Here is a 20,260-nt window from a genome sequence, read left to right on the forward strand (position 1 = left end):
GGAGAAGATGTTGTTGTTGTTGTCGTCCTCAAGCCAGTCCTCCCATTCCTAATGTGGATCTTCAGCGTGAATTGTGATGTGGCATGCTGGTTACACTATATGTTAAGGATAAAGTATACATCTCAACGTTCATGCATTGAATCCATGGCTTCAGCAAAGCCTATGCTGTTTGTACAGCATGCATTGAAAATTCTTGCTTAATGAAGTTTTTGCTTCCGTTGCTATGGTCCCCATCATCATAGTTAATTCATTGCCGGAAAAGAGAAAAGCAGAGAAATTAGAGGCCTGTTGTCATGGCGTAGGTAACACAAAGCTAATGAGAATATGAGACTGACACAAAGGAGGAACAAATATAAACCTATCACTCTTGGTCTCAGGTTACTTAGTACTTCAGGAAAAACAAGAAAGTTCCTGAGAAAAGGGAAATAAAGCAATATCCTAAATAATGTACTCTGATAAATGGTGGAAAAAGATGAACATTAACTTAACTCAATTATTTCTATAAACCCTGTGTTTAATAAGTATGTGGAAGTCAGTTTTAACTATTAGGTAACTTATAAGCAGCAATCAGTTATTTGCAACCATACTTTAGAAAGGCTTCAGTTCCTCTGTAGGATCTCAAGTTATGGATTACCAACAAGCCTTCCCCTGTTTAAGATGTTTTGGTTTTACACAAGGCTTTTCACACGCAGGGCCAGTGCAACCACTAGGCGAACTAGGCAGTCACCTAGGGCGCCAAGTGGTTGGGGGCGGCCAAAAGCGTGCTCCGGGGAGGCGGTGGAGTGGAGGTGAGCTGGGGCAGAGGACCACCGGGAGGGCCGCCTGCAGCAAGTAATGGGGCAGGGGTGGCGCACAGGGGAGCTGCTCCCCGCCCCAGCTCACCTTTGCTCTGCCTCCTCCTCTGAGCACGCCGCCTCGCTCTCCTTCTCTTCCTCCCAGTCTTGCGTGCCAAACAGTTGATTGGTGCTGCAAGCCTGGGAGGCGGGAGAAGCAGCGGCGTCGGCAGCATGCTCGGGGAGGGGGCGGAGCAGAGGTGAGCTGGGGAGGGGAGTTGCCGCACGGCTCCCCGAGGGGAGAGAGGGTGGCAGGAAGCCTCAGGGGGTGGGGAGCTGCTGTAGGGGGGGTGCTTCAGGGTGGAGGGGCGGTGGCGGGGAGCCGCCGCAGGGTGGGCGCCTCAGGGCGGAGGGTGGGTGCAAGGTGGAAGTTTCGCCTAGGGCACAAAACATCCTTTCACTGGCCCGGTTCACACGGGTAGCTTACAATGCACTCTAAAGCAGTAAGTTAATTATCTTAATAGGAAGGACACATATTAACAGGATCTTCATATTGTTTGTTATTTATTTATTTATTTATTTGTATTACAGAAACCTCAGCCAAGATTGGGGCTCCATTGTGCTGAGTGTTGTGCAAACACATAATGAGAGAGTCCCTCACAAAGAGTTTACAATCTACAGACAAAGAGTGGGAAGAGAACCGGAGGCAGAGAGGTGAAGTGAATTATCCAAGGTCACACAGCAAGTCTGTGAGAGAACCAGGAATAGAAACCAGTTCTCCTGGCTCCCTGTTCAGTGCCCTGTCTACTACTTATGGTGAAAAGTGTTGCAGACAATACCAAAGAAACCCTACTCAAGAGAACCTTATTCGGTGACAGCTGTGCATCCCCATTGACTCTCTTCAGTATACAGTTGTGCTGTTATAGAAACTCTTTCCTCATATGCGTTTTTGGTGCTGGCCCTTTAAATATGACAGACATGCAACAGCCACCCAAAAATGGCCATTTAAGCAACGGGCAATTTGCTTCTTTTTCTGGCTGAAATAATCAATACATTTGGCCCAGCTGAATTTTAGTGAGTATTCTTCCTTATTTTTCGTGAGACAATCTCATTTCCACAGCTCATGCATTGGGCTGCAAGTGTTTAAAGTTCCTCTTCCCCTCAGAATTATGTGAGTTTACATGTCTGCACACAGAGGTGCTCAAACAGTTTTTATAGCGAAGGTGCTGAGAGCCATTGAACCAAACTGTACACCCTGTATATAATGGAAATCTTTTCAAGCCAAGGGTTGCAGCAGCACCCCTAGCACCTGCAGTTCCAGCCCCTATGCACATTAATATTCTATTGATAAAAGCTGTTGTATTCATTATTTTCTCTTTAGAAATGTACATTGATGGCCAATGCTTACAGCACCTGAGCACCTTGCATCAGGTATCCACAAGATTACACAACATGGCAGCTCCTAGACATTCTCAGTATATTATTTGCTGCTGCTGCTGCTGCTTGTTGGAAATGTGACCCCAGCCGTATAATGTTCGTGTCTTCAGTTATTATTTTGAGGTGCTACCAGAATTTTCCTGAGAAATGCAAGCCAGAGGGAAAAAATGGTGATTTTTAATAGTTAAATACCAGCAAAAGATTAACAGAATTTAATGGGATAGGGAAAAAAGGCACTTCTGTAGCCTCAGGGTGTTCCCCCTGCCAAGTATCAAGGGCTTGCTACAAACAATGGAGGTGAGAGAGCTTCTCAAAGAAAAGGTCACAATAATCCTTTAATAATGGAACATGTTAAGCAACCTAAATACAGAGATTGCTTTCAGCTCCCCCTATTATAAATTAATAAGTAACTGCCTAGAAATGTTTCTTGCCTAGAAAAGTCTAGGGTGTCTTACCATGTGGATAATATATATATCATGGGAGTAAATTACTATGTAACAGCCTAAATTTCATGTTTTTACATGGATAAGGCTTTTGCAATCACACGTGATAGCTGGAATTTAGTATTAATAGCTGCAGCTGTAAATCCACTGATGCAAAATTGTCAGCAAGCTGTTCAGTCAGCTCTATTGATAGGGATGTAAAATAAACCGTTTACGGTTGTTATGTAGTGCAAGCTATTTCAGGCTGGTAAAATGCTGAATTTGCTTTTTTTTGAGATCCAGAATATACTGCAAGTCTTGGGAAATACTGACATTTAATGGATGGATCTTTAATATTCGTATTACTGTCATGAAATATTTGATTACCGTCACTCAAGAAGCTGCATTTGATTCTCTCTTGCTTGCCATTTGGCTTGCCATCAGTGAACTGCTATTTATATTTGAAAAACATTCCAATTGGTATGTCAGGTGGGATAATACATTTAGCAAGAGCCAAAGCCTATCACAGTGAGACTGTGTCCACACTGGGGGCAGAACCATGGTAACTGTAAATATGTTTGAAGACTGTTATTGTTAACAGCACCAATAAAGCTGTTCCAGAGTTTAAGTACTCAGTGTGGGCAGGGAATTTTATTTTTCCCCCTACAACTGTGTTAGCCAGCCTATGATATAGACTGCTATAACTCTCTACTAGGTGGGCTAGATTATACCGTTATAACTAGAGCTCGGTGAAATTTTTTGGACAAAACATTTTGCTGAAAAATGCAAATTTGGATACACTGAAACATTTATCTAATTAGCATCATTTTGGAGAATTGTTGTAGTTGAATCAAAGAATTTTTTGGGAAATGTCAAAACGAAATGTTTTGATATGTGCAACTAGAGTCACAAGGGGATTTATTCACTATTCACAAAATCAGAGGTCATGCCTCTCCACTCCTTATACCAAAAATCCCATTGGCTAGGGCACGTGTCTGGGATGTGGAAGACCCAGGTTAAAATCCCTACTCTGGAGCAGGCAGTTGACCTGGGTCTCTTCTCTGCCAGTGAACACCCTAACCACCAAGCTAGGAGGGGTGACAGTTGGGTTTTATTCCCTGCTCCAGTGAATAATTGTACAAAGTGGAACAGCTTCTAAAGGAGGAGAGATTGAGGGAGAACGCCCCCATCCCCGAATATTCTATAGTCTGCTATTAGGGAACTCACACTGGATGAGGAAGATCTAGGTTCAAATTACTGCTCCAAAGCAACGATTTGAACCTGGGTCTCCCACATCCTAGGTGGGTGCCCTGACAACCAAGCTATTGGGTATGGGGGTAACAGCACAGTAATGGTTGGTTTGGAATCTGAACACTGGAAAATTGTGGCGATCAGTTAGATATGGAATAGATACTGCAAATCTCTTAATGACAAAAGGAAATGCCGAGGTTACAGGGAGAAAACTGGATGATTGAAGCATGCAGATTGATAGCTGGAGAGTGGCCATTGTGGCTGAGGAACTCCATATAATAGCCAGAAATAGTAATTTCTTTGTTCACCACAAGTTGCTGTTCACTTCAGTGCCTGGGAGTAGGAGGGAAATTAAGTATCATGAGAAAATAATGACCCTGGTACAATGAATCATTTAAAGTGATTGTAAAAGACCTCTTGGGCCAGGTTCATTCTTAGTGTAATTCCACTGAAGTCAGTGGAGATAAATCTGGCATCAATCTGGCATACTTTGCTTTCTAGATTGTTTTGGAACTATTTTTTACAAAGAGGTACATGTTATTCACAAAGCATGTAAATAAGTTTTAATCCATTTAATAGATGCTGCATGGATTTTGATGACTACAGGCTAATTATTTTATTGTAAGAGCTGGGCAAATACTGAGTATTCATTTGCATTTTTAAATGAATTCACTTTGGCCATGCTTACATCCATTTAGGGCTTGCTTTTCATTGATTGTTCATACATCCTATTTTAGGCTTTATGCTGCCATCCGACACCATAGTATCTGAGCACCTTCCATGTAAAAATCAAGAGCAATAGCGGAGTCCCCAGCATGCAGAAGTAATTACAGAAATCAGATTTTAGTGTGTGCACACAGTTATGCCTGAAAGGAATGAGGCAGGGACTGGCCCTGTCTCTCTGCTCCACATTTTACTATTTTCTTGTTTTGCTTTTTGCAAGTTCCTCCATTTCTAGGCCTTCATTTCTTTAGACCTCCTTTTCTTAGTTTCCTATTCTAGCCAGTTAGATGAATTGCATTTGTTTTATAGGGGGGGGAAAGAGATCTTTATGGGGGGGGGAAGAGATCTCACCCTGTAGGATATAAGTAACTCAATTATTTAAATGAGTTATTCATACCCTAAAGAAGAAAAATAAAGCCTTGTACCCCATTGTGTTTGTTTGGGGAGTGCTATAGCATTTTTCTGCATGGTTTGTCCTGTTGTCCCTATAATTTCTCTTCCCTGCTCCACCCAATATTCTTATCTTCTCTGCATTCCTTACCATCTCACCTCTGCTTACTCTTTCATTCCTTGGTTACTCTTGCTGTTCTTCCTGCTGGCAGACTGCAATGAGAGTCGTGGAAGTACCACAAGAATGGAAGGTGTTTATGATTTTGTTACTTTCAGGGTATTTCACTGACAAACTATAATGTTTGGATCTGGTTCCTTTTTAATGGCCCTTATAGTATCTGGGAAGAGAGGGGGACATGGGGAGAGCTTCCTGCTGGTTTTAAAATTGAATGTTCACCCAGCCCTAGTCACTAATAACTTCCTTGCGCTCTTTATTTCATTAATGAATATAGGGCCTGATTCGGCAAGTGGCCGAGCTTCCCTTTTGATTCTGCTGCAGACAACTAAAAGAGGAACATTCTTCGTGAAATGGAACAAGTCTTCCAAGACTGACTCATGCACATCATTCATCTCAATTAGGTTTGATGTAAAATTATCAGTGCTCTATCTTAAGAATTGACTCTTCTTTCTCAATTACGTGGTCCCATAACGTCTTACAATCATGAACTCTCGTGGAAATCATTTAAAATAGGAACAATGAGAATCAACTACCATTAGCAGGACATTTTACAAGAAATTCAAACTGTTTGTTCATCTCTTCTTGCTCAGCTTTGCTTTTACCCACTTGAAAAATATTCCTGACCAGTCTAAAATGAACACATTTGATTATGAAGCACTCGCAACCTATCGAGAAAAGTGAAAGGAATTATTTTGGTCTAATATGAGTGTCTGATCATTACTGACTGGAAATCTCTTTACTAACATAAGGCATTAATACACGTTACCAAAATTAAAAGTTAGAGCTGGGTGAAAAGAGGAAAAATGTGTTTGCAGGAATGTTTGTGAATTCTGAATTGCATTTTGAATCAGTTATTTTCACATCTTTTTTGTTCTCTTTTGCTAGAGAATAGAGTGACCAAAATTTCTCATGAGTCGGAAGTGAATTTCAGGTCTGCAGGGGAGTGTGTTTAATCAAGAAACAGAAGTCAATTAATGAGAAAACAATTGCTTTATTGCAAAAGCAGTTGTAGTTTATAAAGATGAGGCCAGCCAATCAGGGAACAGGAACAATACCATGTAACTTAAGTAATCAGTCATACAGCTCAGACAGTAAATTCTGAATAGCAAATGCCTTTATTTGTGAATGACCTGTATGCTGGAGTTTTTTTCACAAGCCTATTTTTTGAACACTTTTTTGAATAATGAATACTTGGTAAAAATTGTGAACTTCATGGACAATTAGTAGAAATAGCAGCTAACATCAAATAAGTTGTTTGACATTACAGATTCAACCAGATTCAACAATATTCTGGTTTTCTAAAGTTGGTTCTAATATTAAAATTATATTTTTTTTACTTTTAACTCTTTCTTGCATGTACTGCATTCAGCAGTGAAGGTAAAAATGTGTAGTAAAGAAATACAAGATATACAATACATTTGATAATTTCAAACATTCTGTCATGTTCTCTCAGACAAAAGCACTTAAGCAAATGCCATTCAATCCATGGTAATAGGAAGAAGTATTCTGAACTTTGTATGTTTCAGTTATTGCTTATGTGCTGCAGCAAACAGTGAATTACTGGGTAGCTCTTGTAAACTCTACAATCTGGGAAATATCTTATTTTCAGATTGCAGATCTATTCATTACCATTTGAATTAAGCATTCAGGAAAGCATTTGTGCCTTCAGTAGGGCTTGGGCACATGCTTAGAGGTGTTGCTGAAGAGGAATGGACCCAAGCACATGCTTAAGTGCTTTCCTAAAGGCCCAAACCAAGTCTCATTAAAATCAGAGGCAAAATTCCTTTAGACATCAATAGGACCAGTATTTAACCCTTACAGAATTTACATCAGTGTATTCACTTTAAACGGTAGCTGACAACAAACAAAATTTGATCTCCTTTATTCTTGGTATAGTAAAGGTACTCCATAGCATACTGTGATGATGATATTCTATAGTTGGAAACACTAAGAAATATTATGCAAAACAGGGATTTAAGATTAAAATATGAAGTGTTTTTGTCTGAAGATAGCTTTGTTTTAGCCTTTGACATAAATCCACCAACATTCTTTTTCCAAGATGGAATCAAAACCAGATAGCTCCATTTCTAATTTCTTGGTCCACCTGCCATTTTTTTGCCCCAGACTTTTAGAAATTATGAGGCTTGTGATCATGGTTCACATTTATGCATTTGAGAAGTACATTGGGGAAACTATTGTAGTCCCATTCACACTGCACAGGAATGGGAATCTGGTGACTTGGGTTTTATTCTTGGCTCTGCCATTGATGCACTGTGTGACTTTGGACAAGTTACTTTATCTTGATGTAGATGCATGCATGTAAATGATGTAGATGCATGCTCACCTGTGTAAGGTTGTTTGATCATCCTTGGATCTCAAAGTGTTATAAACCTGGAAATACTTAAGGGCCAAATTCCATTTTCATAGGTACACAAGGTTCCAGTTGAATTCAATGGGGTTGCTATGGAATAAGAGTCAGAGTAGAATTTATCCTGATATGTATGCTTATAGAATCATAGGGTTAGAAGGGACCTCAAAAGTCATTTAGTCTATCCCCTGCCAAGTTGCAGGATTTATTATGGTTAAACCATCCAAGACAGATGGCTATCCAGCTTCCTTTCGAAAACCTCCAGTTAAGCAGCTTCCACAACCTCCTTAGGCAGTCGGTTCCATTGTCCTACTTCTTCTTGATTTTTCTAATGGAGCACTGTTGTACCAGGAAAGCTTATGTGAATGTATATTTTCAAAAAGAGTAGTTGGTAAAAGGATAGTTTTAAGAATTGCATAATGAAAGTTTGATATCGGAATATACATCCAACTGGATCTCATTTATTTTAATTCTGTAATGTTTTGACAGTGACGGTCATCAAAATAAGGCTCCAATCCTGCAAACACTCATTCAGTTTAACGAGACTACTACTCATTTGCATACAATACTCACAGACAGATATTTGCAGGATTGGGACCTGAAGTTGCATTGTACTTGGAGTAAATAAATATTTTTTTTTCTTTACAGCAGTGATATCTTTCTCGTGTTGACAGGGAATCTTCAAGAAATCAAGTGCATTGTATCTTTAAATGTACATTAAGGTTACACAAGGTTTTAATCAAGGCTGAAACTAGCTCAATGTTTTTTCTATTTGTACTGATATTTCTAATAGTGTCCAGCCCATATGTGGCGATCCTGCAGCTCCCATCCAATTAAGAAAACCATTAATATAAAAAGCAAACTGTATAGCAGAATTCCAGGGAATTTGACTGCAGTGTTTAAATAGATGTTTTTCCTTTCTACAGTATTCAGAATGCTAGTAGCGTAGCTGTATTTAGGTTTTTATTTGATGTAAACTCCCAGTCAGACACGTTTCAAGTTGGGGGGGGGGGGCGGAGAGAACCTGGCACGAAAGTTCTGTTTCTTTGAAAACTCTCCAACAGCATGAGTCCAGAGAGGGCTTAATTAAAATGAAGAGAAATATGGAAGGGGAAAAACAAACAAACAAACAAAAAAAACAAAACCACCCCCTTAAATGGCCTGTTTTTGTTCTGGGTTCACAAAATCACCATTTTCAACTGGTCTTCCCAAATCATAAATATTGGCAACTTTCAGGTTTCCATTTTATCCCTCCTGGGCAAATAGCAAGTTCAAAAGCTTTTTGCAATCTAGCTCTGTTCACCAGTGTTTGGGTTTCTGATACAACTGGTACATCTCTAGCAATAAACATTACCATGAAATTAAATTTCAAGGGAACCACATTCAGGCTACACGATTAAACACTGCATAGAATCGGCACCCAGATTCTATGCAGTGTCAGCCAACCAGAGTCAATATTTCTTTAACTTGTATTATACCAAAATGTCCTGGTCACCAGAATGCTCTTCAATACCTATTCTTTTATTTTCTCTTTAGTCCTTTGCCTCCTGGTTTTCATCTGTCATCATCTCTTTAATAGTGGTAACTGGATGGTTGTATTGGCCCAGAGTTAATGCTATCATAATGACCAGGGGATAGAGCAATTAGATAGAATGCCAGGGTTAGTCCGTTAGTTGATAGGCAAGGTGGAGAAGCCATGTAAAATAGATGAATTATACTGAGTTTATCATTCTTAACTGAGGTCTGGTCTACACTGGTGCGGGGGGAATCAATCTAAGTTATGCAACTTCAACTATGTGAATAATGTAGCTGACGTCGACATACTTAGATCTACTCACCATGGTGTCTTCACTGCGGTAAGTTGAAAGCTGACGCTGTCCCATCAACTCTGCCTGCGCCTTGAGCCCTGGTGGAGTACATGAGTCAACAGCAGAGCGCACGGTGGTCGATTTATCGTGTCTAGACTAGATGCAATAAATCGACCCTCACTGGATCGATTGCTGCCCGTCGATCCAGCAGGTAATGTAGACAAGCCCTAAGTAACATACATGTACTATTAAGTCTTCCTGGAGCTGAGTGTCTTCTCATATCAGTGACATGGTGTTATTCCATTGGCTAATAGAGAGTTGCTTTTGATTTACAGTGGTGTAAAAGACAGGAGAATCAGGCACTCTGAATTTGCTCTGTCAGTTGTTCTCTTGTGGTACTGTTGATTAGACATGACAAAACTTACCTGACTACCTACAGGTACTGTACAAACACCCATAAGTAGGGCAAACAGAAAGCTGTGCCCCAGCCATTTCCGCAGACTTTGCTGTTTTAATGGGAAATGAATTTCTGGTGTCTCTATGCCTCTTATTCCACTGCCTTCGTGCATAGCACTTTTGGCAGTTTCTCAGTTCAGTGTCTCCCCAATCATAAACAAATTGGGGTGGAAATGTACTATGGAATAGGCACTCAAAATGAGGATGAAATTGTACAAAAGCCAGACAAAGGAGCAAGCTAGGACATCCCTGCTTCTCCAATGACCTTTCCTCACTGCGTGAGTTGCTTCCCACTCCTTGCCTTCTTACACCCAGTACCATCCACAGTAAAATCTCCTATGGGAGAAGTTTAAGGCAAATGGATATGAATAGCCAATAGTGGATGAAAACTACCTCTGCCTCCCAGTCTTCTTTCATGAGGAAACACAATCTCATACCCAGAAGCTGGATTCAGGAACTGGCATTTACAATGGGCATGTGCATATAACTAAGGGAAGGAAGATATAGTATGATAGACCCCTACACGTTAACTATTAATACAAATATTTTAGAGACATGGTTGCAAAGTTCCCTGATTCCCTGATTCTGGAAATATAAATCAGTGGACTCTTGCAGTTACTTCTGTGGCTTTTCAGAGGCTCTGCCTGTACATATTACCTTCCTCTTCATTCAAAAACGCTCCTACTGACATGTTTGGTATGGCAAGACCTTCCCTCAGGGAGCTTTTAAATCAATTAATTTCCCCTTTGCAGAGCTTGCCACTCCAGACTTTGGTGAGCACGCTTTCCATCCCACTTTGAGAGGAAGGATGATCCATTGGTTAGGGCGCTAACTTAGGAGTTGGGAAACCTGGATCAATTTCCTGCTCTGATACAGGCTTCCTTTGTGACCTAGGTCAAGTTTCCCATGTGTAAAATGGGGATAGTAATACTTCCCTACCCCAAAACATGGAAGGTTGTGAGGTGATTGGATACTGTAGTCATGCTGGCCATATAAGTGCCTAAGACTTGTAGATTTTCTTCTTTTGTGGCATGAAGTAGAGCTGGCTAATGATAGTGTTGTTATTTCTGAGTAAATTATTCACTGACGGACAGTGCAAGTTTGAATATTTGATTAATAATATTCAGCCACCTACACTGCTGGTTGATTAGAAATATTTGACTAATGTATTGAATAACTTAGAGAAAAAAGATCAAATAAGCTATTTGCATGTATTATTCAGCCAGCTTCAGTAAACAATTCTAAAATTAATGCATAATTTAAAAAATACAGTGTCTGTGTTAGAGATGAGTTAAAGTAACTAAATTTAAACCCAGCCCAAATGGCAGATACTCCAAAATTCAGGTCTTGGGGATGGCCAGGTCTGGAGTTTTGGCTTGGGCTGTTATAACTATAGGAGCCACTAAAGTATTCAGATCACATATATGCTTTCATACAAAAGTACATTAAAAGACTATTAAGGTTGACAAGTAAGGCATTCAAAAGCTAGGAAGTGCCAGAATTAAGGTTTTCTGTGCAACTTTCTATTCTGCCCTCTTGTTCATGTGGATTAATGATATAATCCTTAATTTACATAATGACATGCTCTTTTTGCCACAAGAACAGAACTAGGATTGTGGCTCAGGGGTACGTAGTTCCCAATCCTGTGTGCTCAGACCACTAGATTGCCCCCTTGTCTGTGCAGTAGCTTTGTACTATTAGTAATAGAGCAGCAAAATGCCTACAGACAGACAACTACACAGCTCTTCCACCAACAAACACATGTACATAAACTTCTCAGATCAAGTGCATTCAAACTTTGCAAAAGGCCCACTGTTTTGAGTTCTCTTATTTCCCTCTGAGGTTACTTATGGGGCAGATCAGAACCTTCCATTCTGGAAGTGCAGGATTTGAAGCTAAAAATGTGGTTTGTGCTAGGCTTATTTTAAATATTGATGCTAAAAGTTACCCAAGGTTGTTTGAGGTTAATCATAGATTATGTAACTAGGCAGCACTAAGTGACTCGCTGATTGATTTCTCTGCTTCAAAGGAAACCTGCTTTGTCACTGGTGAAAGGACTGATCCATTTTTCCTCTGCTCATTTGTAATGTAACCTGGGAGATTGGTGATTTAGAAAAGTAGAGAGAAATTAGCCCATCAGCCATAAGCAAAATTCATTTCTAATTAAAGACTATGAATATGGGTCACACTTTGCAAGGAGGAAGCGTAAGTCAAGCACCATTCTTCTTGATTTGTTCCAGGTCATTGTTTTTCTCTGTCTGGCTGCAGAACACTAATGGACCATCTTGATAAAAATTCACTTTTGCGTCCATCTGTTATGTTGCACTTTTAATGTCAGTTTTACCTAATGTATCTTGATATTCTCACCCAGTCCAGCTGCAAGCACAACATTTTATTAGACTGAAATCTCATCCCTTTTGATCCTCTAAATGAGAGAAGAGCCTGCAGATAATTTTCTTTGCAGCACTGGCAGTTTTAAGTTTTAGCATATGTTAGCATAATATATTCATTCAATGCAGTTTTCAAGCGCAGATGCCATTCTGAAACAGTTTTCTAGACACCGCAGTGGGTCCCCATAACCTAAGTTGTTTATACTGGCATTAGTAGGGATATTCTATAGCAAGAAACATCAAAATCAGTAAGGAAGATCTTTCATGCTTGAAGAAATATTGGTGGCATATGATGGGATCCCCAGGGTATCACCTGGAAGTGGGATACCGCTGTGTCCCCTTAACTCTACACCCTGTGCTGTCTCTCACAATGCTTTGCTAGTGACAAGCAGCAAACCCCTCTAGGCGCTGATATCACTCAGCATATGTGGAGCCACACAGTCAGCTAGACTGCATGAATGCTTCCAGAGCCACTTACAAATCAAACCAAGAAAGGCACCAGTAAATCTCTCAAGCCCCCAGCCTTGTACCCCAGAGGCCTGACCAGTGTAAGTTTATTACCCAGTCCGCTCCTCCCTCAATGTGGAGAGGACATACACAAGTCTTTGTAAACTGAGCTGAGATTTCCCAAGAACTTCAACCAAAATACACTGTTTTAGGTAAAATATAAAACAGATTTATTAACTACAGTAAGATAGATTTTAAGTGATTATAAGTAGCAAGCACAAAAGGTTAGAGATAGTAAAAGGTAAGCACACAGGCTAAATCTTAAACCTTATTATACTAGGCAGTATTTAGATCAAGCAGTTTTCTCACTCCACTGGAAGTTACAGTTCTTAATAGACAGGGTTCCTCTTTTAAGCCTCGGACCAGTCTCCTCAATTGACGTCTTTGTCTTCCCAGCATTCTTGTTGCTTCCAGCATAGGTGGGGGAGAAGAAAGGCCAAAGCATGATTCCACTGTCCCCTGTTTTATATCCTCAGTCCATGTGTCTGGAAGACTCTAGTCCAGGCCTGACTGGTGAGCCTTGCTGAGCCACAGAGTGGCTGGTGTGGTCTTGTGCAATAAAGTCACAGAGTTGAGCAGTCCCATGGTGCGGTGCTTGCACAATTGTCCTTGAATTGTAAATCCCTTGTTTACTCTTCTCCAGCTAGTCAATGGCTGGTGATAAGCCATGTTGTTTTCACAGGAGAACTAGCATTAGAGACTCTCAAACTTACAACATACTTACAATATACAACATATTTCAGTAACAACCAAAGAGCAAAATCTCATAACTTCATACATACTAATGATATACATATTTCAACAGAACAATGGGCTTCAGCAGACCATTACCTTTCATATGATATCTTACATGGCATGCTTTGTATGAAATATATCATATTTATATGACATGGTGAATATAGGAGTTTGAGGGTGCTGTTTTGAGGTACAAAGTGCCATATGGGCACATGAAGAGGATACTAAAAATGTTCTCCCTTCCTTTTTTCAAATGAGTGCAGATGGACCTCCACTAGCTTAAGAGTCTTACAGTGCCTCAAAATAAGGACAAGATTTTGACCATACTGACATGTTGTTATTGAAAATAACTAAGTATGTAAAATATACTGGTAACAATGAAGATTTTGATGAGAATGGCCCTTAAATGAGAATGATCCCCAAAAGGTATTTAGGCACCTCGCTCCCATTGAAATCAATGGGCTTTAGGGCATGGATCCACATAGGGACTTAGGCATTGTGACACTGAAAATCACAAGAACAACACTGCGATCCACAAAGCCTGGTTTACGTGCCTTCCAGCAGGCACTGCACCCTGGGCCTCCCAGTGTATCCCCTAGCCCCCAGACTGTAGACTCATTCTCACACTCTATCTCTCTGGCCTAATGACTCTTTAATTATTTAATCCAAAGTGGAACAGCTTCAACAGGAAAGACTGAGGGAGGCCCACACCAGACTACCCCATAGCTCAGTGGCTGGAGCACTCTCCCCAGAGGTAGGAGATCTCTGTTCAAATCTTCTCCCCCCATCAGACAGAGGGAGAGAATTGAACTTGTGTCTCCTATGTGCCAGATGAGTGCTGTAACTACTGGTCTGAAAGTTAGAAGGTGGGCAAGGGCACCACTGCCAACAGCCACATTTTGATATGTAGGCACCGCCTACAGCATAGGCCCCACAGGTAAGATAAGTGGCTGAACACCTATTTCCCCCCAGTTTGTGGATCACTTGCTAGGGCGTAGGTGGGAGACAGTTGTCTGATTGCCTAGAATGAGGCAGCAGAGCACATACCCAGATGTAGAAACTTAGGCACCTAGGCAACTTTTAGAGCCGAAATTTGGTCACAGAGTTTAGGTGTCTGCAGGTTGATGCAAGAGTTTTGTGGATCACACTGGAGTCCAAAACTGGGATTTAGGCATCTAGGTGCCAAAGCATCTTTGTAGATCTGGCCCTAGGTACCTAAATATCTTAGAAGATCTGGGCCCTTCTGTCTATAGAGGAGAAGTGTGGTCTAGGTTCGGGCTTTTTATTGTGGTAGCACCTCAAGGCTCCAGCTGGTGCTTAGAGGTCCCCACTATGCTAGGCAATGTACAAATATAATGAAAAGACGGTCCCTGCCCCAAAGAGCTTGCAGTGTAAGGATCAGATGAGAGACAGCAGGTGGATGCAACCAGAAGAGAGAAGCACAAGGTGACAGTAAGATGATTATCAGTGTAATCAGCAGAGGTCACAGCATGCCAGTTGCCTCGCCATTGTCAACTGTTTTATAGGCTTTATGGTATTTGTGTTCTATTCCTGGCTTTGACACTGTCTTGCTTTGGGCGAGTCACTTAACATTTCCGTGCCTGTTTTAGTATTTCCAAAGTGAGTCATGCTCCTATATAGCTCACTGGAAAGCTTTGAGGGTTAGTTTATTATCTATCGAGTGTATCTTGAGTTTTTCCATAGCACCCAACACCATCATAGTGGACATTAGTATATATGTAAATTGCTTTAAGATACTGAGGAGAAAGGTGCTGTGTACTTATGGTTTAGTTTTTTATGTAGTTGGTTGTGTTATTTGTATGAGTTATGCCTTCTCTGCAAAAGTCACCCCAACTCTGTGTGTGGGAGTGGCATTCTTGAAGTGCCATTATTCTACTGCCCATACCAGCTGCCCATACCAGGCATGTACCTTTTTCATCCCATACAGTTCTGCTATACTTAGAGCACATTTCACATAAGGTTGTGTCTTTCTGTGTAGATTTTAAATCTTAGTGGGGCTGATGTATCTTGGTCCCCTTACTTGGCAACAGTCCTATTCTTTGCTCAATTTGGTTTTCCCCCTGGAATTAATCATCAGGAATATGGAACTTTGGATAAAATTTTCAAAAGCACCCTGACTTTCAGTGGGCATAAGTGCCTTAGAAATCAAAGTGCTTTGGAAAATGTTACCCTTTGGAACTAGAGGAAGGTGGAGATGACTGAATATCTTACTTCTCCTCTAGAGTGACTCTTAGCATTGTGGAAGGAGGAAAGGAAACAGAAGTAGCCACAGCAGCTTGATCAAGCCCACTGAGCACAGAAAGTAAGCACAGGTAGACAGGCTCATGCTCACTGTGCTCAAGCAAGCATGCTTAAAATAGAAGTATGGCTGTTGTGGCGGGGGGGGGGGGGGGTGGCTCCAGCTAGCCACCTGAATCCAAGCCTGCTGCTCCTGCTGCAATGTCTATGTTGCTATTTTAGTGAGTTAGCTCAAACAGAGCTAGCACAAGCCTCTCTACCTGGGCTGCAGTGTAGATATACCCTAGATATGGACATCAGAATAGATACTAGTCAGGAAAAGTCTTCATTGCCCTCTAGCTCATGACACTAAAGATTACACACTGTTGCTACTAGAGTAATAGTGCTATTCCAGACGAATTGAATAATTACCTTCAGCTTCTGTAGTTCATTCCCTCTAGTTCCAGTTTGAGAAGGTTTTCACTTTCTTTTCCTGTACCACTGATTATGTGTTGTTTAAAGATTTTGACTATTGTAGCCTGAAGGAATGACAGTGAGAGAAACTTCAGTTTCCCCTACCTTTTCCCTCTGCTACCCTGCTCCTGAGCCATGAGAATTTCCTCACCATCCCTTTGTTTTTACCAGCTCATCAATTCCACAGCTAAGTTTTGCCATCAACCTTGGTGTACAAGAATGTTACCTTTGCAGACCTTACTCCCTTCTGAATCTCTCTAGAGCAAATATTCCCTTGCATTCAGTCATGGATAGTATATTTTATATATTACTGGGACTGGAGAGTCTGCAGCAGAGTTTAAGACCAATAAAATAATTGCCAATATTTGTAAAAAGCACCTGTGCTGAAAGGCCAGATTTCAGTCTCAAGGGCATGGTGTGTATATTACCAGAGAGTTTGAAAATTCCTCTGTTGTAATTGCACACAAATACCCAGTAGTGGATTTTTCAATTTATGCAACTATACACATTGCACGTCTGAGATCAGGATCTGGCCCTGAATTGAAAAGGGATTAGACAAGTCAATTTCAATTTCTCCATAAAAGCTCAGGTTCCTTGTGACGCTAATAGATTCTCTGAGTCATATCTTTTCAGTTATAAACTGCCGCTAGTGTTCTCAGACATTTCAGAATAAAAATAAATCAGTTTTAAAGCCATTTGTAAAAGGAAATGCACCATCTCTAAAGCACAGCTATCTGTTGTTTCGGTTTCTTTATTAAATGAAGGGTACAACAAAAGGCTGAAAGGAAATCCTTTTACAGAAAGTTGGAATGTAGCATAATATGCAAAAAAGGTTGCCTTTAAGGTCACTTTTATCAGGTAAGGGCTGACAATCTCTGTTCAGCAATTTAAATGTAAGGCAACTTTTCCGGGATGTTATGTAACATTCCAATCTTACGTTGTGTGCTTTTTAAAAAGGAGTCCTGTCAGTTTGTTGTTGCAACTTTCATTTTGAGAGGTCTCTAGAACACCATAAACCTGTGCTTTGGAGATGCTATGTTTCCTTTTGAAAAATGGCTTTAAAACTGATTTGTTTATGCCAAAATGTACTGGGACACAAGTGATGGTTTATAAATATGAAGGTATGACTCAGCCAATCTATTTGCATCAGAGGAGCCAGAGGCGCTGAATTAATGTTTGTTTAGTGCTTTGGAGATGTAAAGAATGGTGCAAATTATTATTAATTCTTAGTTGCTGTTAATAACCACACTCATCTGGGTGGGAAAGAATATTATGGTTAGACCAAAAGAATCCAGAGGCAACTTAGAAATCTAACAACTGTGTTTCTTGAGAGAATAATTCAAACTTCATAATCAAAAAACGAAAAGAAGGAGGAAATAGAAAGTGCTAGCCTATTCCTATTTTCCTTGGACACATTGCACCAATTAGCTGGAGGAGTGACATCACAATCAGTGGAATACAGCATGCCGCACTACATTGCTCAATACCTCCATTAGCTGAGCATACCCAGGAGGCTGGCCAATGAAACCAAACAACTACCGAGAGATAGTTGACATTCAAGGGACTGATGATACATAGTGACTTTTGCATGTGACACCAGGAAAGAGTTGACTATTTCTCTGTAGTTGTTTGGTTTCATTGGCCAGCCTGATGAGTATGTTCAGCTAATGGAGATATTGAGCAATGTAGTGCGGCATGTGGTAGGGATTTCCACCCTGGGTGATGCTTGAAATCCTCTATAGTTCTATTTTTAACCCCCTGCCATCTGAAACTTTTCAAGTTTCTGTAGTGGTAATTGAAGTTTAGGGATACAATTGATGATCCCCTTGGTAGCTCAGCCGTAGGTAGTGTCAACACACATTCCAATTCCTGACAAACATAAAAAAAGACAAATGTGAGAGGATGCAATTTTCAAAAGTGTCTAAGCCCTGGTCTACACGAGGACGTTAGGTCGAATTTAGCAGCGTTAAATCGATGTAAACCTGCACCCGTCCACACAATGAAGCCCTTTATTTCGACTTAAAGGGCTCTTAAAATGGATTTCCTTACTCCACCCCTGACAAGTGGATTAGCGCTTAAATCGACGTTGCTGGCTCGAATTTGGGGTACTGTGGACACAATTCGATGGTATTGGCCTCCGGGAGCTATCCCAGAGTGCTCCATTATGACCGCTCTGGACAGCACTCTCAACTCAGATGCACTGGCCAGGTAGACAGGAAAAGAACCGCGAACTTTTGAATCTCATTTCCTGTTTGGCCAGCGTGGCAAGCTGCAGGTGACCATGCAGAGCTCATCAGCACAGGTGACCATGATGGAGTCCCAGAATCGCAAAAGAGCCCCAGCATGGACCGAACAGGAGGTACGGGATCTGATCGCTGTTTGGGGAGAGGAATCTGTGCTATCAGAACTCCGTTCCAGTTTTCGAAATGCCAAAACCTTTGTGAAAATCTCCCAGGGCATGAAGGACAGAGGCCATAACAGGGACCCGAAGCAGTGCCGCGTGAAACTGAAGGAGCTGAGGCAAGCCTACCAGAAAACCAGAGAGGCGAACAGCCGCTGTGGGTCAGAGCCCCAAACATGCCGCTTCTATGATGAGCTGCATGCCATTTTAGGGGGTTCAGCCACCACTACCCCAGCCGTGTTGTTTGACTCCTTCAATGGAGATGGAGGCAATACGGAAGCAGGTTTTGGGGACGAAGAAGATGATGATGAAGAGGAGGAGGTTGTAGATAGCTCACAGCAAGCAAGCGGAGAAACCGGTTTTCCCGACAGCCAGGAACTGTTTCTCACCCTAGACCTGGAGCCAGTACCCCCCGAACCCACCCAAGGCTGCCTCCTGGACCCAGCAGGCAGAGAAGGGACCTCTGGTGAGTGTACCTTTTAAAATACTATACATGGTTTAAAAGCAAGCATGTGAAAGGATTACTTTGCCCTGGCATTTGCGGTTCTCCTAGATGTAGTCCTAAAGCCTTTGCAAAAGGTTTCTGGGGAGGGCAGCCTTATTGCGTCCTTCATGGTAGGACACTTTACCACTCCAGGCCAGTAACACGTACTCGGGAATCATTGTAGAACAAAGCATTGCAGTGTATGTTTGCTGGCGTTCAAACAACATCCGTTCTTTATCTCTCTGTGTTATCCTCAGGAGAGTGAGATATAATTCATGGTCACCTGGTTGAAATAGAGTGCTTTTCTTCAGGGGACACTCAGAGGAGCCCATTCCTGCTGGGCTGTTTGCCTGTGGCTAAACAGAAATGTTCCCCGCTGTTAGCCACAGGGAGGGGGGAAGGTTGAGGGGGTAGTCACGCGGTGGGAGGAGGCAAAATGCGACCTTGTAACGAAAGCACATGTGCTATGTATGTAATGTTAACAGCAAGGTTTACCCTGAAAGAGTGTAGCCACTGTTTTATAAAATGTGTCTTTTTAAATACCGCTGTCCCTTTTTTTTTCTCCACCAGCTGGATGTGTTTCAATGATCACAGGATCTTCTCCTTCCCAGAGGCTAGTGAAGCTTAGAAAGAAAAAAAAACGCACTCGCGATGAAATGTTCTCCGAGCTCATGCTGTCCTCCCACACTGACAGAGCACAGACGAATGTGTGGAGGCAAATAATGTCAGAGTGCAGGAAAGCACAAAATGACCGGGAGGAGAGGTGGCGGGCTGAAGAGAGTAAGTGGCGGGCTGAAGACAGGGCTGAAGCTCAAATGTGGCGGCAGCGTGATGAGAGGAGGCAGGATTCAATGCTGAGGCTGCTGCAGGACCAAACCAGTATGCTCCAGTGTATGGTTGAGCTGCAGCAAAGGCAGCTGGAGCACAGACTGCCACTAAAGCCCCTGTGTAACCAACCGCCCTCCTCCCCAAGTTCCATAGCCTCCACAGCCAGACGCCCAAGAATGCGGTGGGGGGGCCTCCGGCCAACCAGCCACTCCACCACAGAGGATTGCCAAAAAAAAAGAAGGCTGTCATTCAATAAATTTTAAAGTTGTAAACTTTTAAAGTGCTGTGCTTAAAGTGCTGTGTAGCATTTTCCTTCCCTCCTCCACCACCCCTCCTGGGCTACCTTGGTAGTCATCCCCCTATTTGTGTGATGAATGAATAAAGAATGCATGAATGT

General features: G+C 41.6%; 2 long non-coding RNA genes across 3 annotated transcripts in view; both read left to right on the plus strand.

The window, feature by feature from the left end:
- Nucleotides 1-6,324, plus strand: part of LOC140910737 (uncharacterized) — a 53,182-nt gene extending 46,858 nt beyond the window's left edge. Inside the window, exons 3-4 of the long non-coding RNA XR_012158708.2 lie at nt 1,365-1,847; nt 5,449-6,324. This is a non-coding gene — a long non-coding RNA (uncharacterized LOC140910737). The remainder of the gene's footprint in view (nt 1-1,364; nt 1,848-5,448) is intronic.
- The window catches only part of LOC140910740 (uncharacterized), a 227,340-nt gene that overhangs the window by 196,727 nt on the left and 10,353 nt on the right, over nt 1-20,260 (plus strand). The window lies entirely within an intron of this gene.

The sequence above is a fragment of the Lepidochelys kempii genome, chromosome 4 (genome assembly GCF_965140285.1).
Source record: "Lepidochelys kempii isolate rLepKem1 chromosome 4, rLepKem1.hap1, whole genome shotgun sequence".
Classification (NCBI taxonomy): Eukaryota; Metazoa; Chordata; order Testudines; family Cheloniidae; genus Lepidochelys; species Lepidochelys kempii.